The sequence below is a fragment of the Passer domesticus genome, chromosome 10 (assembly GCF_036417665.1).
Source record: "Passer domesticus isolate bPasDom1 chromosome 10, bPasDom1.hap1, whole genome shotgun sequence".
Classification (NCBI taxonomy): Eukaryota; Metazoa; Chordata; class Aves; order Passeriformes; family Passeridae; genus Passer; species Passer domesticus.
In genome coordinates this window covers 17,712,797-17,739,976 of record NC_087483.1, presented here as the reverse complement: position 1 = coordinate 17,739,976, position 27,180 = coordinate 17,712,797, and the positions used below count along the sequence as shown (strand labels likewise).

Genomic DNA, 27,180 nt, shown 5'->3' with positions numbered 1-27,180 from the left:
TTGGGGAAGAGAATGCTGTCCAATTCTCTTCCTGTGTTGCCAAGATAAGGATGTATATCACTTCACCATGGTACCATTAAAAAAATTTAAAAAGAGATACAACCTTGCAGTCATATTTCCAAAGCACATCCTATTGCCATTTAGTGTGTATTATTAGTTGACAAGTCTTAGCTCCTGTGTGCATTGCCCACAGATTATTACCAATTGGTGTAACTAAATCTAACTCCTGCAGGCTCCCCAGAGCATTGTCCTTCCAGACCCACCACTCGATTACAGTAAGACCCGTCTGTTGCTGGATGCTGGAGCAGCTGTCACTAATTAGCACCTCTCCCCACAGAAGCTGCATTCCCTAAACTTCTGTTTAGTTTAGGATGTGACTTGTATGTTTTTATACTTGTATATTCTGTCTTTGGAACTGTAAGAAACCAGATAAGTCCATCTGGCCCATGACTGTGAGCTATCTTTAAGCAAGTGAGGTTTGACCACAAGTGTTCCATAGCCATTTGCTGGCTGTGAAGCTCCCCAGTGCCACCAGCCGCAGATGGCAGTGCCCTCTGGGAAACAATGCCCACATGCTGACCTTGCCAAAGCCAACCCAAGCTTGGGTTGCCACCAAACGCTTTCCAAACCTAACCCATGACTACATTGGTAGAAAAATGCTGCCAGTCAGGGCTTCTTTTCTGGATTCAGAGACATTGCACAGCTTCTGTGTCTAGAGCCAGAGAGGAAGTGAGCTAGTTTTGCTGATTGTAAGTATCTTTTGATGGAAATGTTTATCACTAAAAGATACAACCAGGTGTGTCCTAAAGTTAACTAGTAGGCTTTTGTGGAATGGCTCAGTCCCTCACTAGCCCTTCTTGTTGTAATAACATCTATCAGGCACGGGAAGATACCCCTGAACATGGCACTGAGGCAAGAGGATATGGGGGATTTTACTCCAGCATTGCCAGCATTCAATAATCTTAGAAGTGGAGGGAAAGCCTTTGCCAGAAAAAAAAATGGCAATAATCATTATCTAAAAGAATGTCTGCTGATTCTGCCTGGGTGTACAGCTCCTTGGATCTGTTAGCAATGGCTCACCCCCTCTGCATAGGGAAACCACAAATGAACACTGTGTGGAAGCAGCACCTTGCCCCCTGTGCCACTGCAGAACAGACATGCTGCAGGAGAGCTCACAGCCCCTCTTAGGAACTATCATTACACAAGCAAGGCACAATCACCAAAAGGCCAAAGCTGCAGCAAACTGATGTTTAAAATTTTACACAGGCTCTATATTTCACATACCCTCCCAATTTGCTGACTTCTCTGTGTATCTGTTGAGCTTGTGCAAGAGTGACACATATGGCTGACAAAAATCACTGCAGAGATGGCGTATTTTATCAACCATGTTTTTTAAAGGAAAATTTTAAAGAAAAATGTAGTGTGGATGTTTCTGCTGAAACTCCCCTTACTCCATGAATCCTGCTTTCTCCTGCATTCCTTTGTTGCCTTTTGTGGCTCTTGAGAGTTTTGCTTTATGATGAAGTATGGGAAGAGCTGCATTCTGGTTCCTTGTATATCAGCCGAAGCACAGTATTATTCTACTGAGACTATAGCGGGACTTTAGATTCACTCATGTAAACACATGCAAAACAAAAGGTTCCTATGAAAAACTAGAAAATTCTGTTCATTGCCATTCCTCCCCAGTGACTTTACCAAGATCCATGCTCCTTCAATTTCTTTCTCACAGTTAAACACCTGTATTGTGCCTGCTTTATTATATAATCAGTACTGTGAATGTTTAATTACTTTTGGTCATTCAGGTTATTGAAAAAAACCAAGGGCATCCCAGTTATGAGTAATAGTGTTCTATATTATCCTTGTTAACATTTTGTCTGTAGTACAAAAATAAAGATTGACAAAAGGACTATCAATGATCTCATTCCATTTCACACAAGGAGCTCCTCTCTCTGCTAATTTTTCCTCCATGCTATGTTAATTTGATACAGTCCTCAGGCTCTAACAAGTTAGCAACACTGCCCTCATTAAGGAAAGTGAACATATCACAAGGGAACTATATTATTAAATGAATGTGTGTAGCCTCATTTCTTAGAGCATCACATGATAGAAGAGCAAAAACCTACAGTTTTGAGAGGATGGTAGAAAACACCTCTGGCAAATAGCCTTCTGGGGAAGCATTTACAATTCAAGTTGTTACTTCCTGATAAGCTGCTTATGTTCCAAATATCATTCTTTCGTGCAGATTCTATTCCAAGTGAAAAACTCTCAGACTTCAATATCTCACACTGTGTATGAAAATTGGGAGTAGTCTTAACCAGAACAAACCTGCTCAGAAGCACAGAATGTTCTCAGTGTGTTCCAGACAATTTTCCAAATGTAGTCTGGGGGACTACTTCAGACGGAAAGGTCAGGGTCTGATTGAAAATCAAAGTATATTGTGCTGGTTTGGGGTTCCCTTTAGCCAACAAGCTGTATGTGGTCTTGATAAGCTTTATCTCATTGCCCATGTGTTCTTTTGGCTTCATCTAGAGCTGGGTTTCCTTGATTGGGAAAGTCTGGGATGCCCAGTAGTATCATACACAAAAACAACAGCAGAGCCCACTGCTTTATTGAAACATGCTGTTCTAACAATTTCCTTCCTCATAAATGGCTGGCCAAGGCTGCTTTGTTTTCATTACCACTAAGCTGAGAGGGGACAAATAATAAGATAAAATTACCAGGGGTTATGGTTGGGCATCACGATTAATAAACTTGGGTACCCTTAATGAAGATATTGTCTAGAATGCATTTTATATTTCTTGTATCTGTCTTCCAACAAATCTGCATGATCCTTGTTGGTATAAAATATAAAGGAATAATTTGATAACAACCTGTCATCACTTGCTCCTGCCTGCCAAATCTCATGGGGTCTGTTTTTGTGGATGGTAGGCATTCATAAAACCCACTTACTTTCTGCAAGCTGGCAAATAATATGAGTGCACTATTCAGGAGTGGCCAGTGGAAAGAGTAAGTGCAATGTCATCATCACACCTTTTCATTCACCTCAGTACTCTGACCTAAGACACATCCCATCACAGCTGCACTCTGTTGTGTGGGAATGCCTCAAATGAAGGCAATGTAATTTAGGGAGAGGTGGTTAAAATTGCGTAGTATCAACAGCGATGGAAAATCCCTAGAGGAGGGATAGCATTTGTGGAAATGTTGGATATTTATTGTAATGACAAACATGCAAGTACCAGGTTTTAGCCATGGAAATGAGGAACAGACTTATCATGCCATTTTCCTAGCTTTAGCTTCTTCTGCATGAGTGTCTAGAAAAGACAGACCTTGTTTTTAAAATGCAAATTCTTCCTGTTCTCAAATACCCAAAGAGCTTTACCTGGGAGAGTTCTGAGGAGGAAAAGGATTACTGATGAATGTTACTTATCTCTGATTAGTGAGGTACAGGGCGGAAGAAGGATAAAATTAATGAGGGAGATACTGAGCACAAGCAATAACCAGACAGCAAGGAACACACAAGTAGGTAACACACTCTGTGATAATTAGGTGTAAAAGTCTATTTGCCAGAGACAGATAACAGAAGTTCCTATCCTGAGACTGCAGTACAGGCCTTTATGTAACTAACTGCTTGTGCCAGGGCAGGTCAGTCCACTGACTGCAGCAAGTATTCCCCATCCACTACCATCACCTAACACACAAAAAATAAATGTTTGTGTTTCATGTCTGTGTTCCTAGTTTCTAAACACAAAAGATAAATGCATGAATCTATGAAAACGTCACTTTACTCCAAATTTTATCTTCTCATTTCAGTCACTGTTTCTACAAAGTCTTTAGATTTGCCTCTTGGGACTTTTTTTCCCCCTGAACTACCCCGTTAAAAACAAATGAAAGATATTGGTCTTTTTATTCAGGTTTTGTGGGGGTTTATGCTTTAGCTTCTATTTGAAAAATGAGTCTTCACTTGGATTAACAATGTTCCTTGAGGCTGACCACTTGTGATACTGGAATGGCTTGTGATTTTGTTGGTGTTTGCTTCACCAGTTACTTGTGACATTGCTCTGAACCAATCACAGTGCGATTGTGAAAACACATGATTATTTAGATGGAGAAATCTAGGAAAGCCAGCTCTGTGTCAAACAGTTGACTAGGAAATATTACTAAAGGGTCATACACCGGGATAACAAACCATCCCACACCAGAAGAATATAATTCTACTGAGAACATGATTGCATAGGACTGCACAGCCAAAATGCATTACTTGGCATTGCTCCCATCTCAGAGACAAATATTAAGCTACTTGTGTATGGAAAAATCTATCCTGATGTATTTTGTCTGCTATCCAGAAAATCCCATTCATTTCAGAAACTTGTTAGTGTCTTAAACTCCCAAAATATTATCCAAGGATATTCTTAGCATCCAAGCACCTGACAATCAATACCAGTCTTGAAGAGCAAGATGAAGAATAAAGTTTAATAGTAGTTATTAATGGAAAGCAATCTAAACCATTTTTTCATATAGAGTGCCAAATTTTGAACACTAAGGCCATCTCCATCATGATGATCCTGTGTCTTATTGACTAGGACCAGAGTATTACTCACTTTTTGTGACTTTTTGAGTTATCAAGGACATGCTGGGCAAACAGCCAAGGTAATACAAGTTCCATAACAATAATCCATACTGAAAGTTAACATGATGGCTAGTACATGATGGCTATGCCAGTTGGAGAAAGGCAAGACCTTCCAGCTCTGGTAGCTGCTTGACTTAGTTGTTTGGGGTTTTTTTAGTGCACAAGAAACTTTATAAAGTAAAGCATACATCTTGCAAATGGGAGAGAAGTCATGCAAGGTAATCAGCAGAGAAATGGGAAGAAGTAGCAGAATGATGAGGTGGAAAAGCAGTGAATCCAAAAGCAGTTTGGACATATTTTTTTAGGGAAAAAAAGGCAGTAAAACCCTTATGGCTTCATCTGCACGTCATTGTGTGTGCCAGCAGAACAGATCAAGAGATTGATAGGAGTCCTGTTCTATTTAAAGGACATGGAAATGTTTGGAATCAAAGAAGTTAGAAATGGAAAACGCAAGACTATCTCCTAGGATTGCTCTTTGGGGTGCATTCCTGAGTGTGGTTGTCTACTTGAGTCAAAGTCTCAAGCTGTCCTCTGTGTTCACCTTCAAACTGGGGAGTTGTACATTTGTCCTTCAGTTTTCAACCTTTTACAATGTGTCTAACTCTGTTCAGCAGATACAGTTTTCATATGTATACTTGTTTTGTTCATTCAGCAAGGTTTGCTTGTCTTAGTTACCTCTGTGGATCTCATGGAATTCCAAAGACACAGGACAGCCACTGGCTTCACCTATTGATTATCTTGTGACACACAGTGTCCCATGGATTAAAAATGAGTAAGTTCCAGGAACTGTCACTTCCATTAGACTGCATGGATAAGATGGATCATGAAGGGGTTTTTTTCAGTAGTAGTACATAGGTTTTGTCCAGCCTACTAGCAATCTGATTTATCTACTGTAGGCTTTCTTTATAATATCAGCAGAAGATTGGGTTGTTCAGCTATCTGCCGAGGTAAATCAGGAGCTCCATTTGAGTTCTGTAACTAAGCTAGCTGTTGAGACAATGCTTATTCTAACCCTACACCTACTGGTGTAGGATCACTCAAATTGGGTGGTCTTGTGAGTCGCACTAATGATATTCTTCAGTCCGGGTGAAGATTTTCTTAGAGGATCTATGTTGATGCAAAAGTGACCAGAAAAGAACAAGTTATTTATTTTCTGAATCAGCTAACATGGCACTTTCCCATGGTGTAAACTTTGAGGGATAGACACCATTTATTTACCTTCCTGTACATAAAATGTAACAACACCTACTGCAAAACTATTTTTGGATTCTATTCCAACAGCAAAAATATTCTTTTTATGGGACTTCAGTACTTCCAATGAGACCAACACAGTGAAGCCCACATGGCTACTGGAAGGTTACTCTTAGTAGAAAGTGAGACTACTCAACCAAGCACATGTGAACTGAAGGGAAAGAGATCCCATGTACATAAGGTACCTGGCAAGATGGACCACAGAGCACAGACTGGGCCCTACTCACAGCCCTGTATTCAAACAGAGACACAAAGCTTTAAAATTAAAAAGGGTTTCAAAGGAAAACAAATTGTTTCCAAGCTCAGATATACTCTGAAAATACATAGCATCCCAGAGCTAATAAATATTTTCTGCCTATCACATTTCTTCCACAAAGTATTTTCAGTAATGTAGTGCAAATTTCTCATTCTGGTTTTCTAAAGAAAAAACATGAAAAGTATTTAAGAGAATGTTTAACAGGTATTCCAGTGAAATACACCCTACTTAAAGATCACTTGTTTTTTGAGACACCTTAGATTTCTATGTGCAGTGCAGCAGGTTTTACTTAAAGGACTAAACCCAAATATTGACATGGTGCCATGGTTTCCAGTCTTTGAAATTGACTCCACCTTTTTCTCAGCTTAAAACACACAAATACTTGAGAGAAACCCACCAAGAGCATTATAATGATGCTGTGTCAGGAGGAGGCTGCAGTGAGCTGTTGAGGAATTTTGACCTCACATAAAGCCAGAGTGTCTCAGAGGACTCTTCGCTAAAGAACAACAGTATTTCCTATACCAGGAGTGGAAACAGAAGCTGCTTAAGAAGAAATCATCCTCTTTGTTGAGTAGTCATTTTTTCTAGATGAAAAGGAAGAGAATTTGTAAAACCACAATGTACCTCCAAGATGTAAATATTGTAAATAAGTATTGCTTAATATGTTCAAGAAGAAAAGATAACTGACTATAATTTAAAAGGCGGTGTTAAACTTGCTGTACTGACTATTCCAAATTTAAGCTTGAAATTAGTCCAGCACACCAACAGTGTCTAAGAAATTTCTAAGGTTTCTGTCACCATGGTAGCTGAGTGGCAATGGGCTTAATCCTGAACACATTGAGTCCACAGTCAGGCTTCTCCTGGCCTTAGCAATGTTGGATCTGACCCTGTAAAATCCTAACATACTTGAGTCCACAGCTTGATTTCTAAAACTTTTTTTACCCACTTTCCCACGGCAAACTGGGCAGGGAATTCTGTGGAAACCATTCACTTGAAAGATGTCCGGGGGAGATTTCTTTCATTCAGCAACAAATCCCTGACTGATTAAAAGAACTATGTTGACAGCCCTACAGGAAGCCATGCCATCCACTCCTCGGGCAGCAGGCACTTTTGGCAACATGTGCCAATTCAGAGGGCAGGGAACAGTAAGGGAGGGGAATCAGGAGTCAGACAAGGTCCCTGGAAACTTCCAAGCCATTTTAAAAAGAAGGGAATTGTTGCCTTGGTTAGTGCAATTCCCAGTCTCTCACAGCCAACTAGACAAATCAACCATTATACTAAAACATTTATATAGTCCTTAGTGGATGATGATAAAATGTAATGATTAGATAATATGCAGGAATACACATAATAACTACTCAACAAAATCACCAGGTCTATGGCATAAAGATGCCTCTAAAAGCCCAGGGCCATAGACATAAACACTTAGACTCTAATCACCTTCTGTTTTTATCCTCTTTTCCTCAAGAAATAAGGCCGAAGAGATCATACTGTCTATCTCTCAGCCTCTCCTTAATAACTTGTGAACCAGCTGGCTGCTTTCAGCCAAACTGGCAATGTGAAAGAGGTCACAAAAGCAAGAAGTTCTTGCAAGCTCCATAAGAAAAGGTGTCTGCATGAAGCACAAAGCCCATGTTTGTGCCTTTAAGGGGGAAAGGGTGCACACTGAGGTCAATAATTAGGACTTGTTTGAAAAGAGCTGGGGGGGCGCTCCTCAAGAGAAGAGAAGAGGAAATTGTGCATGCCTTTTGGCACACTTCAGATGGAAATTGAAGAGAAGAGGGTTACAGACTGTGTGTGGGCAGGGACACAATTTCTGAGAAAACTAGACTGCATTAATTCTGCTTCTGGGTTGTATTATTGTTTTCTGTAAAAATGATGAGGATTATTAGACATAGCTGGTAATTGCATTACCAACATGAAAAGGCCTTAACAAAGCCACAAGGGGATGATGAGAAAAGAAGCTCCAATACTGAGAAACTGTAAAATGTCATACAGAAATGGAGCCAAGATCAACATATGACTTACACTGCGTGTTGACTAAAGTAATGTATGTGCTGAAAGCCCTCAAAAATAGGAAAGAGCCTGCAGGGCATTTAGAGTAAGGGTGGCACCTTCATAAATTGGTGGTTTTGGACATACCTGAGTTCAGCCAAAGGTTGTTCTGAGAGTTCTTTGATCCCTTGGGAAGTTGGACAAACTGAAAGACCTTATGCAGTGCACTGTGGCTTCTTGTGGAAGTGTTAGCTCAGAGCTGATCATTGCATGCTGTAGAAAAACACTAAAGTTTCAGTTTTGTAGGAATATGCTTAGAGCATCAGGAGAAATGCTTAGAGGTAAAGCAAGCACCAGCCCTAAGAAACCACATCCTTCAGACAGATCTGAGATGAGGCCTATGAGAAATTAGGAAGCTACAAGCTACACAGGAGCTGCCCTTGTAGAAATGACTGAGGAGTCAGATTCTGCTCCCATTTGTGGTTTGAAAAGAAAGAGCAAGCCTGTAGAAATGATGGGCTTTTTTCCAATGTCAAGGCAATCTGGAAATAAAACCCAGTTTTTACAAGTTTAGCTGCTGCTGAAAAGACTGTCTCACTCCTCAGTTGTTAAACTGCAGCTTTTTAAAAGGCAAACAGAAGGCAAGGAGGGAATAATACAATAAGGAAGATCTGTTAAACACATACCCCATATCTTTATCAGATGACAGGACGATAATTCGAACAACTTTTTCTGTGTCACAAGGCTCAAGGGGACTACTGATTCCCTTTCCTACAATGACTCAGGCGAGGATTTCCCTTTTTGTTATTAGCCTAGTTGCTATTTTTCCTCCTACCCATTTTGTTGCTTAGGAGACTGCTAGTCATGAAAAAACTCCACAAAGAAAACAAAATTTAAAAACAAAACAAAAACCCAAAAAACAAACAAACAAAAACCCAAAACAAGCCAAAACATAAGACCCAAACAAACCAAAAACCAGGAAGTCTCAGCCCTGCCACTGCTACCGCAACTCATAGAATGCTGAATGCTCTTGTCTCCTGGGATCTGCCTGCACAGAAGGAACATGCTATATTAGTATAAATAGTTGCCAAGGAAGTCATTTTTCAGGCACAGATACAGTTTGCTCTCCAAAAGTTAGGTATATATTTATTTTTTGTGTCTTTGGAGCAGTAACAGAAGTTTCTCCAGCTGAATCATGTAACTGGGCACTGACTTCTGTGGCAGAGGGTTGGTTGGAAGACAGAGTCAAAAAGCAGAGCAGCAATTTCTCTGTCAATACATTAGGACTGTAGAGTTCTATAATAATTATACTTATTTCCCTATGTAAATATGAGAACAAACTCTTTTCCTGGGGAGATTGTTTAATACACATTCTAGTTCAGTATGATTATGAAGCCCCACAAAAACTTTTCTGCCATGTTTTCATCAGGAGATTTCAACCTGCTTTCTAAGACTGGTCATCATAATTTCCTTTCTTCCCCCTATATTTTTTATCCTCCCTTCCCATGTCTCACTTGATAGAAGGTGAAACTGCAGCCATGAGCTCTGGTCAACAATAAGAGATGCTGAAAATTCCTGGATTCTGGTCCAGATTTCTAATGATTAATGTCATGACTATCACTCTGAAGAGAAATCAGTGTAAAATGCTGTATAACACTTCACACATGGTAGAATATGAATCCTGTATTACAAGCCCTGTCTTTTGTTATTTTCACATTTTTTTAAAGGACCAAATACATAATATCTTGATAATGGGTTGAAGCTCTTTAGATTTCAAATCTCTTGAAAACTCTGGTTCTAATTTTAGGTTTAAGAAATCAACGTCAGGCTCCTGTTCCTGACATGCTGAAAGTGTGGGTTTCTGGCACATGCATTTAAAAAAGGATGTATTATAAATTGGCTTCCTAGGGCCTGAGGACTTTGGAAAAAGACTTATTAAAAGTTATGCAGCATTAGGAAGCAGAACACGTTCAAAAACTTCTGCTGTACAAGATGACTCATAAGGTTATACCACCGATTTCACTAGTAACACCAGAGGAAAATTATGTCCTAGATCAAAAACACTCAGATGTTGTGAACTTGTTCCTGGGGAAGGCGTATGACACATTTTACCATGATTATTTCCTTAGCTGAATGAAGTGACTGAGAAAGCAGATAATATCAGCATATCCAATGCAAGTGGCAGGCAATGAGGGCATAAGTTCTTATGTCTTGATCTTGCTGTTATTTGTAAATGCTGACACATCTCCCTTGGACTTCAGGAAAGTAGGACTGACACCAACATAGCTGTTCTTAATTTCCTGCTTTCTTTTCTAATGCATTCTTCCTATCTGTGACTTGTCTTTTTAGATTCCCTTTCCAGGAAGCTTGTTCATGTCTTCCTATCTGTTTGCCTAAACCAGTGTATCTCATCTCCTTTATATAACATTTGCTTATGATCCAGTAGTATCTTTGGAAGAGCTGGCACTTTCAGTGATTTATCTGAAGCATGGACAAGATTATAAGACTGTTAATGCCCTTTGAAAATTACTGTCCTCCCATTGGCAGGGCAAGGATATAGATGGGTTGTATGTGAACCAAAATACATGTTCAAGAAAAGACAGAGACAAAAGCACCTTCCCAAAAGAAGAAAGCAGATGAGGTTACATTCAAAATAGGTGTTTCATTGTGGAGTGACAACCTACAGTTGGAGCCACAGGGTCATGACCAGCCCTCCCTTCCATTATTGTTAGGTGGGAGAATTTATGTATTAATTTCTATTTCAGTAGCTCTTAAGACCAAAACCAAGAGGTCAGGGCCATGCTACAAAAAGTATAGTGACATTTAAAACAAAGACAGTTCCTCTTCCCTATAGATAGCACATACCTTGTAACCCAGACAGTATGCAGCACAAGGAGAGTGACACATTGCAAATGGGAGACATATGGGGGGTAAAGCAAGAGCCAAGCCAGGGACACTAGAGCAGGTTTATTGCTCAGTCACAGGCAGAGGCAAACATCCTGATTGATGTCTGCTGCAAGCTAACTGGGTCATGCTGGTGGAGGGTGTGAAGCAGATTTCATTTTCATTGCTATCCTGCTTTGCTACAGGCAGCAGGAACAGCACAATGTGACTTCAGGAGCCTGCAGATAACTGCCTGGAACTGACAGTACAACCCCCTTGCCCCTGTCACAGGGAGGGAATTTTCCTCAAGTATGGTTGCCTTAATTCCCCCCTCATATTAATGTAAGCCAGAACAGCTGAGCCAGATTTGAAAGTCAGGTCTTCTGGCTCCAGCTCCTGGACTTTGAGCTCTCATCTGTCAGTTACCTCCCTCAGCTAAGAACACTTCACATTCATTTTCTTCACTGATTTCCTTTGTAAACCTGCTGTGCCTCCGTTCATTAGATAATAAGTTCTTCAGTGTCCTCATTGTAGTCTGCATGTACAGCACCAAGCATGACATGGCACCAGATCCCTTCTTGAAGCGTCCATTTTTTACTAAGATCCAAACAGAGCTATAGGAAGGGCAGAGGAAAGAAAAACAACTCCAAGACGCTATGGGGAGCATAAAACAGGAAAGAAATTATCAGTGTTCCACTATCTTCTGCCATGAGAAAAGGGGCAACAGCTGTGGCAGCAGCTACCAGGAATATCCTTAGTGAGGGTAGGGGAGATAGCAGTTGTGGTTGGTGGTAAACAACAGGTACCTGTGTATCTCACAACACCATTCATTTTAAAATTACATTTAAGCATCTCTGCATCTCTTTTGACAGCTTCTACCTTTTTTCTCTTTATTTTAATCAAATAGAAGCAGCTGGAAGTGTGGCTGCTTCTAAGTGCCCAATGCCTTGTTTTGGGAAGCTGGGGAAATACAGTGTCACTTCCACCTTGTCTGAAAGGGATAAAAAACGTCCCAGAACTACACAGGCTACTGCTTCCTTGTGGATTGCTGTTGTGGGGTTAAACCCTGTTTTTAAAATGGAGGAAAACTTGTTTGAAAACTGCCTGGAGGTTTTTGAACTGTTTTATAAAAATACCTGCCCGAAGGAAAAAAAAAAGAAAAAAAGACATGAAAAACAAACTCAACATCAAATAGTTTCTAGTGTATCCATCTATTGCAACTAGTCTGATATTAATAGAACACACACCAGCAGGGAGTGGGAAAATAAAGATATTTTCGCTCACATAAAGGGACTGCCTAAATGACTCACATATGCAAAAAGAAATAAATGGATCCCCATGATAATCTGAAACTATATTTTAGCCACATAAACAACTCAGCTTCTTAACTGTAACCTAACATGTTAAATTCACTCTGTTTTATTTGAGGGCATGGACAGATTGAGTGATCAATCTCTATTACACTGAGCTTTTTTTTTATCCCTTCCTTACAGTGCCATTTTTCTTCCCACTAGACATTTTAGTTCATTTCCCTGAGCCTTCTTCAGCTTAATAGCTGCATTTCAAACTTGGAGAAAAAAAGCTATCAAACTTCCAGAGAGGAATGAATATAAGTGAATGTTGTGCATGGGAGGGGGAAATGCAGCAAATAAAAACAGAGTAAAAGGACAATTGTTAGCATTGCATATGCTCTACTTAGATAATAACAGTTATATAGTCCAGTTTCATAATGGCAATGTTCAGGGTCAACCAGGTGCTGGCTTCAGAAGCTGTAAAATCAAGAGGCAGAGGGGTTTTTATCTTGTACAACTGGCAAACAGGTATTCCCCTAGAGAAATGGAATGAGGACACAGCAATTAACTCTCCCATTCCTGCAATCGGAGTGCTAATCACATCCTTAGCAACTGCATGGTCACTATGGTACCGACAACATCTTTTGCTCAATTCCTTTCTGACTCATTCTTTCGGTAACTTTAGCGATGGTCAGAGCAGAGGTGACGTGCACTTGTGACACTGTGCTGAGTGGTTCCATCAATCTCCATTCTGCAGTACTGGACGCTATTGCAATGAGGATGAGCTCCAAGGATAGAAAGGAAGCCAGTAAGTGTCCAGAGAATCTGTGTTGTTTGCTTTTCAGAAACATTGTGCAAATGACAAACAATGCTTCACTACAGCTCTCTGCTCTAATAGTCTTAAATGTGAGGCTAATGAACCTCAATACCATTGAACCTCATTATACTGTAAATACCCTTTGTGTAACATCTTTTTGTGACTCAGATACCAAAAACAATAACGAAGCTATAAGAAAAGGAAAGGAAAAGGCTATGACCTTAAAAATTAAAAGGCAGTTAGATTCATCTTTCCACAGCAAGTATTTGTCCTGGGAGAAGCAGTGAAAAATTATACAGGTTTTAATGGAAAAATATTGGGTATTGAGACATTTATGGATGCTAACAAAATCAGAAAATAGCATACAGGAAGTAGACTAACAATCTGTCCTTGATGGAGTTGCTTAGAGTGGTTGCTGAATCTCTCCTGTAGGAGGTTCTAAACCCTATGCACTAGACACAAACAACTGGAACCAGCTTTCATTCACTGAACATGAGGGGTTTACAGCCCTCTTCTGCAACTGCTGTGAGTTCTCCAGTGACACAAAAGAACTGGAAGCCCAGCCCTCACTGGCTCAAGAGTGCTGCTGACTCTTTTGCCTCCCCAGCAGCATAAAGCAGTAAATGAGAATTTACTCAAGACTCCAGCCCTTTATTTTCAAATCTCAACATTTTGATACACAGGAAGATAAATTTTACTCTCAGTCAAGCAGCAAGAAGGAAACAAGTGCTTTCAGGAAGAAGATGGATGTAATGTCATTAAAGCACATGAAGTCTATATCAGGACACCATGCAATTAAAAGGAACAGGATAAAACATTCCACGGCAGCATTTTTTCAATATCTCCCCAGATGCAGGACTATGTCCTGTGATAAAACTGGTACTGATCATTCCTGGATGCAAAAGCAGCTTTATGGATCTAGGGTGACAAACATCTACCCTCACATGTGGGAGATAACATTAAAATTGAAGGTATGAATACTAGGAGGTAGTCAGCTGGAGCAGGAGTAGTACTGACTGAGAATAAGATAAATGCATACATTAAGAAGGAGTCACAGAGTGGACATCTTCTATGTCAGCATTTATTATATACTCCTAATTGGAGAACCTCAGTTCTCCATTTTGCTAATAGATACCTGCACAAAGATATCCTGAATGATGTATACACCACTCACTGATTGCTGGGCAAACATTATGGGAGTGTCAATATTTGCTTTTTTTCTAGAGCTATCATCGTTCAAGAGGGAATAAGATATTTTGGATAATGCTCTACTTGAGATGTATTAACCAACTCACAGACAAAAATCATCTTGTATGCTTACTTTGTGCTATTTTCATTGCATTTTACTTTGCAGTGAAAACAACTGCTAGTCATACGATCCAGAACCGGAGCAATAATTAGTGATAGTGGAGCTATGGATATAAATCCATAATTGCAAGCTGGGTCAGCTTAGCCAAAGCCTTCACCACAAACTTCATAAAAAACACTGCTCACTATTTGCATGAAGTTGCAGTACCCAGAGTATGGTAATTTGATGGGGTCACTGAGCTGCAGAGCTGTGCAGTAACACTTCAGTTCATCCCAAATATATAGGTAACTGATTTCATATAACAGTCCCCCGAGGCAGATGGAAGTTCACTGTGATTTTTGGTAATAATATGCATGGGGAGACTCCTGCTGTGCTCAGAGAGAAGACAGAAGAAAAGTGGACTGCAAAATCAAAATACTATGGTAAAGATCTGACCAGAAAATTTTGTGTGTTCTATGCTAGGGCTTACATTTATATGAAACATTACCAAGACCCTGCCAAATAGGAATTTGTCTCGTCATTAAACTGTTTGGTAGCTGCTGGTCAGTCATGTTTTTCTTTGGGCATAGTCTGAAGAGAGCAGGAGCATCTCTCAGCTCCAGTTACACAGGAGAGTTCAAATATTAAAGCCTGTATGTTCAGCTCTCTGGACATTCTTGGGACATTTCCCAAAGGATCAGATATTTCAATAACACCACACAGTTTCTTGTGTCCTTGTTTTTCACTTCTGATGAAACTTCTTCTATCAAAGACCAGAGCTAATGATCCAGATTTAATCAACAAAAGTATTTACATTTCAAAATAATGAGACCCTCTCAGCTGGTAACTTGTTAATTAGTTCCCAAGCATTCTCCTTTTATCCTCTTGTGCTGCAGTGGTGCAGCTGACAATCCTTCCAATATTAGGGGAAGTTATTTGAGAAGTGTTATCTCAGAGTCCTATCTTGCTCCAGGATCAATTTACACCAATGTGTTGATTACAGGAGAACTACTGATTTACCTAGAGGTAAATGTCTTTATGTATCAGACTGTCTTTCCCATCCTAACAAGTTTTTGCCTTGTATTTTTGCATGCTTAATGTCTGCAAAGCAATTAGGTATCTGAATGTAAGCCTCTCTGCCCTGTTATCTTTTAACAATGCTATTCTTTCACTCTGCAGCTCCTAATACTTGAGGTCAGATTCACATTTACAGAGAAGCTATCTATATCACTTTATAATTCAGTGCCTTTTTTCCCCTTAATTCTATATAAAGGCTCCACTACCCAGCTATACAAAGGTACCAGAAGGTAAATAAGAATCTGTCCAGAAATATTTTTTCTAGCACCCCGACATTTGCAAGTATGGATGGACATAAAGAATGAGGATCAGTTCCCAATTTCTGTCCCAGAACTAGTATAGTCTAGTACTTGGAGAGAAATTGGGAACTGATTACACACGCTGGGTTTCAGACTTCTCCAGCAGCTCTCTTAGCAACTGCAAAACTCCACCAATTAGTCCTCAGTGCAGGACATGCTTCAGCTGACTTGCTGCTAATCAGTTGCTCCAGAGCCCAGATCGATTTTGCCCTGTGATTATCAATTCTCCCATCAGACAGAACAGTCTATCTCAAAAACAAGAGACATTTCAAGAAATAAAATCAGGATGTTTTACTCAGCACACAATTTCCTCCTAAAACCCAGCTTTGTGAGGCACATAAGTGTGTGCTTATCTTCAAGCACAATTAATCACCTCTTTAGCAACAGGAAGTTTTTCTGGAACTGGAGATTACATCTTCTTTTCTGCAATTCCATACTTGTGTGGTTGTACATTCTTTTTCCTTTTCTTTATTTTAATTTTTTTTTGAAATTAACATTTCCTCTATTCTTTTTTTCCCTGTCATACGTAATGCAACAGTGCAAAGTTTTCTTTCCAAAACATGGTGGGTGGGCAAGGAGAAAATTACTTAAATTATATGGTGGGGGAATAAGTTATAAAAATAGCAGCATATTCCTAACTTTTTAACAGGAATTTTTATTTCTGAAACATGAAACATTCTCTGGAAGCCTGAGGAATAAGTACACATAAGACTGAACCCAGTTTTTGTTTATCTTCTATAAATTAATTACATAATTTTCTGAAAACCACAAATTAGCACCAAGAAGCTGCAAAAATTGCAAATAAAACAAAAGAAAATAAAAAATAAAACTGCCATGAAAAACTTTATCCTTCCCAAGTCTCTGGGATGTCTTTTGAATACCCACTTAATTTTAAATGTTTGTGGTCATGGCAAAAATGCTGCCACATGTTGCAAATGTGGAAAACATTGCCAATGTTTTAAAAATATTTGAATAGAAAACTCTCATCTTTTACTCAGAGATTTAGAGCCTGTGTGTTGCCTGTAAAGCCAATGCAATGATTTTGATCTCCACGAAAACATCATCCAGCCCTAGCATTGGCTGTAGTGGTGCTTTTTGAATCTGAGTTCCAGGGAACAAAATTCTAGAAATGTAATTCATTAAGTGGAGGATTCAGTTTGGGTGTATTTCACTTGCAGTACTTGAAAGGAATCTAGTCACTTCCTTAAAGATAATCTCATGTTTTTGTAAGGGTTACTCATGAAGATTCATTTTACCACAAGGTTTCCAGCTTGTTTGTCCATAGGAGGAATAAATCTTGAAGACTATCAAGATTTGATGGCCAAATTTCTGACAAGCAGTGAACTAAGTGCCTATGTATGCAAAAACCACTCATCTGATGAACACTCCCTGATTAAAGAGATGGTTCACTAGAACTAAGAGAATAAGTAAGAACTGGGAAAGATAAGTTAATGAATCAAGAGTTTTTTCAAGCTACTACTATTCTTTTCTTCCTGACTTTTTCCTGCACTTCAAAAAAACTTCATTATCCTAGAATAGTCTATAAATAGCACAAGCATTCACAACAGAGTGGACTCTGACCCACTCTCACTGTTAGGATAAATCTTACATTGACATCAGCAAGTTTGATCCTGAAATACACTTTCCTCATTGACTGGTTGGAGATCAGCTTTATGTGATGCACACCATGCACCTATTTATTTAGGATCCAGAATGAGAAGTGAGAGTTGCAGAAAATCTGTTCTCAACTACTGCAGTTTAATTTGGATATTTGTGGAATTCAGTGGAGAGCCAGCAAGACTAACCCAGTTATGGAATAAGAATGTTAGCCATTGTCTATCAGGCCCTGGCCACATAATTTTTCAAATACAAATAATCTCTGTTGTGACTATGAATAGGCAGAATTGGGGTTTGACTTGCCTTTATTTTTTAAATTTTACATGACATTTGGACATCTGCTCCTACAAAAAACTGGTCCAATATTTGACCTTAAATGTGGAGTAGCCTTCTACGCTTCCCAGATTTAATTCCTTCATTTCAGCATGTGCAAGGTATAAGATTAAGCAGCTCAATGATGCTTAATCAAGCATTCTGGTCTATCACCCATGGAGTGATGTGGGAGTCTTCTGCAGATACCCACAGCAGCAAGAAAACAGCTGGATTATTGTCATAATAGTTTTGTGTGAGGAAGAAAAAAGAGCATTAGCAGAAAGAAGAATATCTTAGACGATATTTCAGTGTAAAGTTAGGGTATGTCATGGGAAGGTAGAGAAACCCTCATTAGAGTTTCATCTAGAGTTTAAAGCCTACTGTATGTTACTTGTGACCGCTATAAGTTACTCAAAAACCTTCCTTCCACAGCCTAGGGCTCTGCAAGGCTATTTGCCATTCCATAGCTTATTCACTAGCTTCTTCATTTAATTTTGTACTTTTCATTAGAAAATTCTTCCTTTATGAATTTGAATATTTGCAAGCTACTCTTTGGCATGCTGCTCACACAGAAGAGGTTGCTCAGCAATGCTGAGGTCCCTTTTATTTACTCTTAGTGTCAGTTGTTTCTGGTCAGCTATTAATAGATAAGTATTTTACTATCTGGTTTTATTCATCCACTAAAATCTCATCTATACAGAAAAGTCTGGCAGCTTCAGAGTCCTCTTCCTACTCTTCACTCCATGACCTAAGCTGTCCTCACTCCAGAGATTAGTTTTACAATATTCCCTTGTATTTTAACGCTCCCTCATTCTTCAAGAACACCTATTACATCAAGTTTTCCTTCCATGGTCACACACTCTACCTTCACCTGTTCTTATTTTTAAGCTTGTGGTATGTAGATATTGATATTACTTATTTTTGGCCAGCTACCTGTTTTTAAATAACTCCTCTGCTTAGCTCCCTGCTTAGAATGTACCAGTGTGATTTCAGTTTAGTTATCCTCCATGTCATCCATCATCCCACCTTTTAGAACTGGATACAGAGTTAAGATGCTAATAGAAGGAAGATACATGGAGATGGAGGCACTCTTTTACCCAAAGACATGACTACCCATATCCTACCCAGACAATTCACTGCCTGATCCTGCATGCTGCAATGAGATCAGAGCTGTGTGGCCACAAAGCCCTTTCCATAATTAGATAATGGCTGCATTTTCCCTTGGAAACGCCCCTATTTATCATCAAGGCATGTCAAAGCTCAAAAGCTCACTTTTTGTCCCCCCTTTTAATTTTTTTTTTTTTTTAAAGCAATGGGACAGCTGATTTTTCCTAGCAAGTTTTTCTGTGTCAGGAAAATGATAATGAAAAACAATTTCTACTTTGAATTTTTTCAGCTATTCCATTACTGAACCTTCCATTGGCTCACTGGAAACTGAGAGAGAGGGTTTGATTCTTTTCTGTGGAAAGAACATGGAAAAAACCTTACTAGGCTTTTTGTAGCAAAGAACAATTTTTCTTTTATCCAGGATTTTGCTTCAATTTTGTATAACATTTCTTTGAAAATACACATCCCAAATTCCTTTTAAACTTCTTTATTCTGTTCTGCTACTGAAAAGGCTGCAGATGGAAGGGGAGAACCAGGAACTCCCCATGTCAATCAGCTCTATTCATTCAATGGCTGTATTTATTAGTTTCATTAAAAACATATTGAGCAGGCCTGGTTCCTCCCTGCTGCACGCCTACACAATCCTGACTCCCTTGCCATCCCACTGTCAGTGAGGGCTCTATCCTGAGGCCTCTCTCAGCTTGAGATTCCACATGAAACATGAATCCAAGAGGATATCACATGCTTTTAGGTCCTGTTGGAAGAACTCCACACGGCTTAACACAGGGTGTGGGGGTATGGGGGAAGAGTTAGATGAGGAAAAGAATAAGTACTTGAGATGAACTGATAATTAACTTTTTTTAAAAGAAATGGGGAAAAAAGTCTGTGTAAAGCTTGGAAAATGTCTCCATTGCTACTGCCATAACTGAAATGAATGCACATGTAACATCTGACCAGCACATTGCTCATAAACTATGGTTTTGTAGCAAATAAAGCACTTTGGGCTGCCATCAGACAAGGGAGCAGGTCTTGGAGAAGACTATTAATTTGTTACATTTGTAATGCTGAAGCACAGACTGGTCCCCTTCAGAAAATGTTATGTTCTCTATATACCTCCTCCTGTTAATAAACCAGAGCTATGTGGAAGAGCAGAACCACAGCAGGAGCCTGCTACTTATAGGGCAAAAAGAATGGGTGCCAACAGAAGTATTAAAACTATATAGGCTGTATTTTAGTGCTTTTGTCAGTGTCTTTAAAAAAAAAAGTCTTTTTTTGTTGTATGGCAAAATACAAAAAGTTTTGTATGAATCAAAAGATCTCCATACTCAGAACTGAGAATTAAGGCTGTGGTTTAAGTGCTACTTAAGTTGAAAACCTGTCTTTAGCTCAGACAACAGGCTGGAGAGGAGTTTTCAGAAAAAAGAAGTTTCTTTCTGTATTCAGTCCTGAAGAGTGATCCATAACAATCTATCTGCTCAGCCACACTGGAACTTAACATCTTCATCTCTTTGAAATTATCTCTTTCCATAAACATCAGTTTGGATAACTGCTACCTAAATACCCTAATGTCCTTTTTCTTTTCTTAAATACATATGGACCACAGACTTTAACACCTGCACCCTCACAATTCTTCAACAAAGGAAGAGACTGGAATTTGTACTGATACCCTTAAGCATTCCCAAAGATGTATTGTATACAATCTCTTCCATACATACCTTTTTTTTTTCTCAAGTGGGTCATAGTGAATTAACTCACAATGTGTTACATAACCATGGTACTTTTTTGTCTTTTAGGGCAATAGATATTCAAAGATACAGCAAAAATATCTGCTTTCTACCAAACAACAACAAAAAACCTCAAAAGTGAAAGGAAAAAAACCCTCTTAGTATTATTTGCCCTGTCCTCAAAATGTTTGATCTGCACAGCCACATTTGCCAGAAAATTCTTAGCACTGCTTCCTTCCCAGCTGATGGAGCAGAGGTGCACTGGCATCACAAAACACATATCAGTAGCACAACAGCATGGCCTCAGCCAACACTGAGCACATAGGCACCCTGATGTTTATGTGTCTTCATGTGACAAGAAGTAAGCCCAACTGAGAGAGCTCATCAAGCTCACAAGCACATGCCTGGCCCTTTGCAGGTTACACACAGCCCCTGAGTGATACATTACACAACTCCAACAAAAAACACAGCAGAGAGAACGAGGTTGGAGAAGGGAGGGGCGGGGGAGAACCATAGCAAGCTGTACATTCACCTACAGTATTGGTAGTTTGCTCACTCTGACAGCTGCCAGCACACAGCATATGTCACAGTTAAGACAGCCATAATACACAGAGTATCATACAATTTCAGAAAGCTTCAACCCATACAAACACAACACCATACCATTTCAGAGGGCTTCAGGTGCTAGTCCACACAGAGCAGCATAACATCACTTCAGAAAGTTGCAAGTGTCTGCCCTCCTTGTTCTTTAGCCCAGCCTTTTATACCCTCATCATTCATGCATTGCACCTGTGTGCCCTCTGCTCCCTGTGGTGGTTGGTCAGTGCCCCTGGGCACTCCAGGTCTCATTGCTGTCAGTGCTGCTCACCTGCTTTTCACAGCTGTACCCAGTCACCACAAACCGTGTGCCCACAGTAGTTCAGCTGCCTGGTGCTGCCACTGAAGCTATCACTCCTGCACTTTGGCAGTCAGCTGAGCAGAACTTTGTGTTTAACAGGATATACCTTGATTGAAGGCAGTACAAACCAGGAATGACACGGTGTTCTAAACAGATTAGCAGACAGGTGAGACCAGGGAAATCAGTCTGTAGTCTCTGTGTCTTTGAAATCTGATAATTTCTTTAATGCAGGTACCCCTGTCTGGTAGAAGAATGTATCATCCCTGGTTTAGGAAGTTAATGAGAGGCTAAAGACTCCAAATACCAGTAAAAATATTTAGGAATTGAATTCTACTGTGAATTTGGACCAAAATGATGGGTTTACAGAGACACAGGAGTATCTGGCTTGACACACAAGGTTTCTTAACACCACACTTGTATAACACTCAGAAGAGCTTTGTTCCTCTCCTCTCTGACATTGCTTACCTATAGGGGTGGGGTCGGAGAATGCTCTTAAGGATTGTGGTACCACCAGAAAGGTAAGGAGGGGACATAAAAACTTTCATATTCCTAAGTACCCGTGTGTGTACACACGTATAAACACATATGCACACATATGGGTTCACACAAGGCAGTGATGATGCTGATGGGGACTAGCTGCTCACTCTGACAGCTGCCAGCACACAAAATACACATCAGTCTGGTTCCTAATAGGTTTGTCCCCTTGCACAGCTGGAGATGCCCGCATAGCTAAGAGCAGCTACAACCAATAAGCCTTAAATCTAAGTGATACAGAAAGTGGTTTAGTCCCCCCCTCCAAATAGTTCTTCTGGGTCAGCTGTGGGGCATAAGGCATATAAAGGAAGAATCATAAACATCCTTGACCTATCAAGTGTTTTCACCAGCCAGAATTTTTCACCAAACAAAGCAAAAGAAAAAAAACTTCATAAGCATAAAGTGATTCTGGCATCAGACTTTCCTTGTTTTCAGACCCATCACACTGTAAGACAATTGGCACCATGATCAGATGAATAAATATTATGGCACAGTCTGAGGGTCACATCCTTTTACTGGATTTTTCTGAAACCAGTTACAAACTATTTTCATAAAAATCAACACAAAGGAAAAATAAATTTCTCTGGGCCTTACTGATTAGTTGTTGTATTTATAACAAAGGGTATTGTATCTATGGCTAGAGTTACATGGAATTGGTTTTGGTCAAGGAGAGGTGCTGTTCCCAACTTGGTGCCAAAGTCAACTCAAGTCCCCTGCAGACTAGGCTGTAAATGCCTAGAAGCTGGATTTGGCATACAATTCAGTAATTAAAAAATGACAGTTGTAACCATCCTCTTGAGCTTGGCTACTTTCAGTAGAAACCCTCTCCCCACTTCTTATTGTTAATGCCTGAACTTCTGTTAAGTCTACCATCTCTAGTCTCACCATGGAAAGCAGAAACCACCATTAGGCTTTCCCAGGAGAATCACCCAGGCAAAACACCTACACAGATATTAACACCTTTTTGTGTGTCTGCTAGAGCCATGGAGCAAGTGAATTCCACGGGCATTCTGTACTTATGCTATTTATATTTACCTAAAATGTCAGCAGAGGCATGGGTACAATCTGGCACTTCCACATCCTCGTACAGTTCCCTACCGTACAACTTCTCATAACATTTTGCTCTACTCAAAATCAAATTTGAGCTGAGGTTTTCTTTGAATGTTTTGTCTTCATTGTCCTTTTCCTCCCTTTCTCTTCTGTAAAAAAAATATACAAAAAAGTCAATAATGCATTTAAATCTGAGTGTACATTTCTCTATTAAATTGACACAAACATATAAGCAATTTTCTCAGAACTGTTGACCACTTTTCATCTGTTTAAGCAGCTTCCAAGAAAGTCCTTCCCTATGGGAAGTAGGGCACTTCTGAAAAGTGAAGGATAATTGGCCAAAACCCTTTTGACATAGTGACTCACTGACAGTGATTTCTGATTAATTAGGGGCTCATTCTCCTCTTGATCCCTATATAACATAACTCCACTAACCTCAAAGAGAAAGCTGCCCTCCTTAAGTTTGTCAGGCAGCACCTCCCCAGGATGGGAGCCTCTGGATGTTTCTTTCACCTGCCCACTGCTGCAGGTCAGCTTCTTTCCGGAGCATGTGACTAGCTCTTGCTGCCAGTAACAGCCAGTGCAGAAAGTGGCAGGGGAAGGAGGAGGCCTGCCCAGCCTGGCGGCCATCCCGGCTCCTCCTGGCACAGCCGACATCTGGAAGCGCCATGTTGGACATCGGAGGCGCCAAGCTGAGGTGGCCCAGATGTTGGGGCTGCATTCAGAAAGCAGGACAGCTACTTCTCACACTGCAGATCAATACCTGGTCACAGTGACACAGTTCCTGTGATCTCCTGGCACTCCCCTCACAGACAGCTGTGGTCATCGGGAGAGCCTGAGAGAAATGGCGTCGTGTGGCAGAGTTGGCAGTGCTCATGTGGACATGGCAACACACCAGGAGCCTCCTGGGGCTGCCTGCTCAGCACAGCTTACAACTCACACCACTGAAATCTCCTATCTTTCCCCACACAATCTCCTAAAACAGCGCCCATGTCTCTGCTTTTGAGCACCCACTGGCCCTCGGTCCCGCCAGGCAGGGCTGTGGCGGGGTGTCTGACAGGGCCATACCAACATTTTAACAGTACAATCAGACTGTGGCTCTGTGTTGAGTTCACTAATGAAAATGTGACTTGTGGATGCCTAGGTGGCTGAATTCAATCCATACCATGGCTTAGGGGAGCAGGCACTCAGCATCTGGAATGCTGACAAAAAAGCAGACAAGGAGGTAATAGCAATGCCCACCACAAAGAACATGGCGGCATTTTATAATTTTTTGGTTACATTTTATACATCTTTAGTGAAAATAAACACCCTCCTGACTCTACAGAATGCCTGGACAGCTTTGCAATGGGTGACACCAAAGAGTGACATAGGGGATGGCAGAAGAGGGGTGACAGAACCACTGTGTGGGGAGAGGGCAGCATGGCTTCCGTGTACCGGGAAAGGCCCCACCTGACGGGAGGACATGTCATCCCGTGCTTCCCTTCCACCTCAGTGCTCCTGCTGCTGATGGCACCACTTCCAGCTGCCGAGGCCCTGAGCAGGGCTGGCTCCCGCAGTCGATGCCCAAAGGAGCCCGACGGGACGGGCCGGCTGTGCCGGGGCACCTGAGGGGAGAAAGGCGCCATTCTGAGGGCCCGGCTCCCCGCAGCGCCCGGCTGTGAGGCGCCTGAGGGCCCCGCTGTGCGCCCTGCTCCCCACAGCGCTGGGAAGGGAAACCGTGCTCTGGCAGCGTGAAAATATGGAAAAGGAGAGAAATGAGGAGTGGGCTGAGACGATTTGGGGAAATGCTTGCAAAATAAGCATCACAAAATAAAAGCAGAATGGAAACAGTTAAGGTTTAGTAATTATCATTACTTGGGATCGCAAGGTGTTTGAGTGGATGCCTGGGTGCTCCTTGCATGACTTTACATGGAGACAAAGATCTGTAGCTGAGTCCTTCTGTTCTGTGCCACAGCTCATGAACTGCATTTAGGTTACACACTGGCAGCTTTCACTGTTTCCCAGAGCATCAGGTGCTGTTCTTTGATCATGAGGGCTGTGACCTCCTTCCTATTCCAAATTATCTTCTTTCTAGCAGCTCCTTCCACACCATAAACCAGCCACACTATTTCAGGGTCACGGGAAAGAGGTGGAAAGTAACATTTATTTTTGGGACCAAAATATTCACCTGAAAATACCAAGGTTATAATTGCTGAATTTTAGCTACTTGTATTTATTTTGCAAGGGTAAAAAGCTTTTGTTGAAGGGCAGGAAAGTTCCCATTTCTCAAAGATACTTCCTGAGTATTCCAAAATGCTTTTAAAATGGTATTGTCGCTTAACTACACTTCTCTTTACTTGTGTGCTTAGTACTAGTCCTAGGTTTCATGACATCAGCTAGACTGAATCCTGAGAGAAGAGCCTCCTGATTACCTCAGTAAATTAGAAACACTAGATAAGATCTTCAAACCAGAAGGCAAACATTTGCTTGGAGTGGGACTCTGCTTCCCAGTTCCCACACTCTATGTTACTTGGGAATCTCAAGCTGAATTCTTGTTCTACCTGTTTGAGGTACTTTTGTTCAGTCTGCACCTCCAAAGAGACCAGCAGAAATTCAGAAGGTAAAGCTAAATTTGACTGAGTTTGGAAGAGTATTCAAAACCCTGAAGAATTTTAACCTCAAGACTAATTAGCTGCAGCATCTTTGTCTTGTTCAGTTTTATTGCCTCTCATCAACCAACATTAAACTGACGGAACAGAAGCAGATAATGAATTTGAAACCATGCACAGGGGTATATGAGGAAGGCTCTGTGAAAAGAGGATGTGGCTGTTATGATTTCAGAAAAGAGACTTCCAGAAGAGTGAAGACCATGGCCAAGCCATGGACACAGAAGGCCCCTGGAAGTAATTGTTCCAACAACCTTCAATAGCTCTAAGTACCACAGAGGCACATGATGAGGCACTTGAGCTTTCAGTCAGCAGATATGGCTTGTGACTGGGCCTTTGGAAAGATTTCCAGCCAGGTGGTCAGTAACTGTTAATGAAAACCTGTTTATTTCATATCAAAACTGACATTTTAAAAAACCAATTAAACCCAGAAGTATTACAAATATTTGTAAAAAGCAGTAAAAAGTAAAAGCACCATGATTCTGATGGCAAACCTTCACTTTCATTCACATTTAATGTTTCTCCTTGTTTACACTCATTAGAAAAAGGTGAGTAAAGCCAAAAATAAAAATCATAATTAAAAAAAAAAAAAAGAGGGGAGAAAAATCTGAGAGAGCTGGGGCTGTTCAGCATGGAAAAGGTTTTGGGGGAGACCTCACTGCAGTCTTTTAGTAACTTAACAGGGCTCATAAAAAGCACAGTGGGACTTTTCATATGGGCAGATAGTGATGGGTCAACCAGGAATGGTTTTAAATTAATATTGAGCAGGCTTAGATTAGGTATTAGGAAGAAATTCTTTACTCAGAGGGTGGTGAAGCACTGGAACAGGTTGCCCTGGGAGGTCTGTATGCCTCATCCTTGGCAGTGTTCAAGACAGGCTGGATGGAGCTCTGAGTAACCTGACCTAGTGGGTGACATCCTTTCCCATGGCAGGGGGTTTGGAACCAGATGATCTTTAAGGTCCCTTTCAGCCCAACCTGTTCTATGACTCTGTGTCCAAAAAGTCATGCTAAATTTGTACAATGGAGAGTTTGCATCAGGTGAGCTCAACAGAAGGCTCATATACAGTTCAACCCTAGAAGTACATGAATTTTTTTCCTCAGAAACCTCTGCACCAAACAGCAGGAGTTGCCCAAGCTGTGTGACTGTGTGCTACTGAAAAATGCCAAAGAGGAGGTGTTCATTCATTTTCTGTCCTTTCCCTGGCCTCCAGCCCAGGGAAGTGTCTGACAGCTACTTCTGCAGATTAATAACCTACTTGCTTCTAAGAGGACGTGTTTGATAGCAAAGCATCGTATTTTCTGAAACTTCCTGGAAAACAACCAGGTTAAATCCTTACCTGGAATTGATAATCATCCCTCCAGTTGGGTTTCATGCTGTGCTGCCCTTCAAAAGGTCTTTGGATGTCCCTCTTACAGGTGGAGAGCAAAGGACTAAATTACACTAGAAGTATTTTTGTCTAGATGTACAGACATATGCAACTGTCAGACAGATCAAGGTAGGTG

The 27,180-nt window shown here is 40.6% G+C and overlaps 2 long non-coding RNA genes across 4 annotated transcripts in view; both read right to left on the bottom strand.

Moving 5' to 3' along the window:
- LOC135308761 (uncharacterized) overlaps window positions 1–24,452 on the bottom strand; it is a 30,894-nt gene extending 6,442 nt beyond the window's left edge. The window contains exons 1-2 of the long non-coding RNA XR_010369139.1: window positions 23,791–24,452; window positions 23,013–23,176 (exon numbers count right to left, since the gene is read on the bottom strand). This is a non-coding gene — a long non-coding RNA (uncharacterized LOC135308761). The remainder of the gene's footprint in view (window positions 1–23,012; window positions 23,177–23,790) is intronic.
- Window positions 3,096–21,294, bottom strand: LOC135308760 (uncharacterized). 3 transcript variants are annotated; one of them, XR_010369137.1, is made up of 4 exons: window positions 21,209–21,294; window positions 8,277–8,415; window positions 6,532–6,718; window positions 3,096–5,734 (listed from the first exon to the last, which is right to left on the bottom strand). It is a non-coding gene; the product is annotated as an uncharacterized LOC135308760 (long non-coding RNA). The 3 variants fall into 3 exon arrangements; XR_010369138.1 differs by lacking the exon at window positions 3,096–5,734 and adding an exon at window positions 5,745–6,109; XR_010369136.1 differs by lacking the exon at window positions 3,096–5,734 and having other exon boundaries at window positions 5,745–6,718.
- Window positions 24,453–27,180: the final 2,728 nt, after the last annotated feature.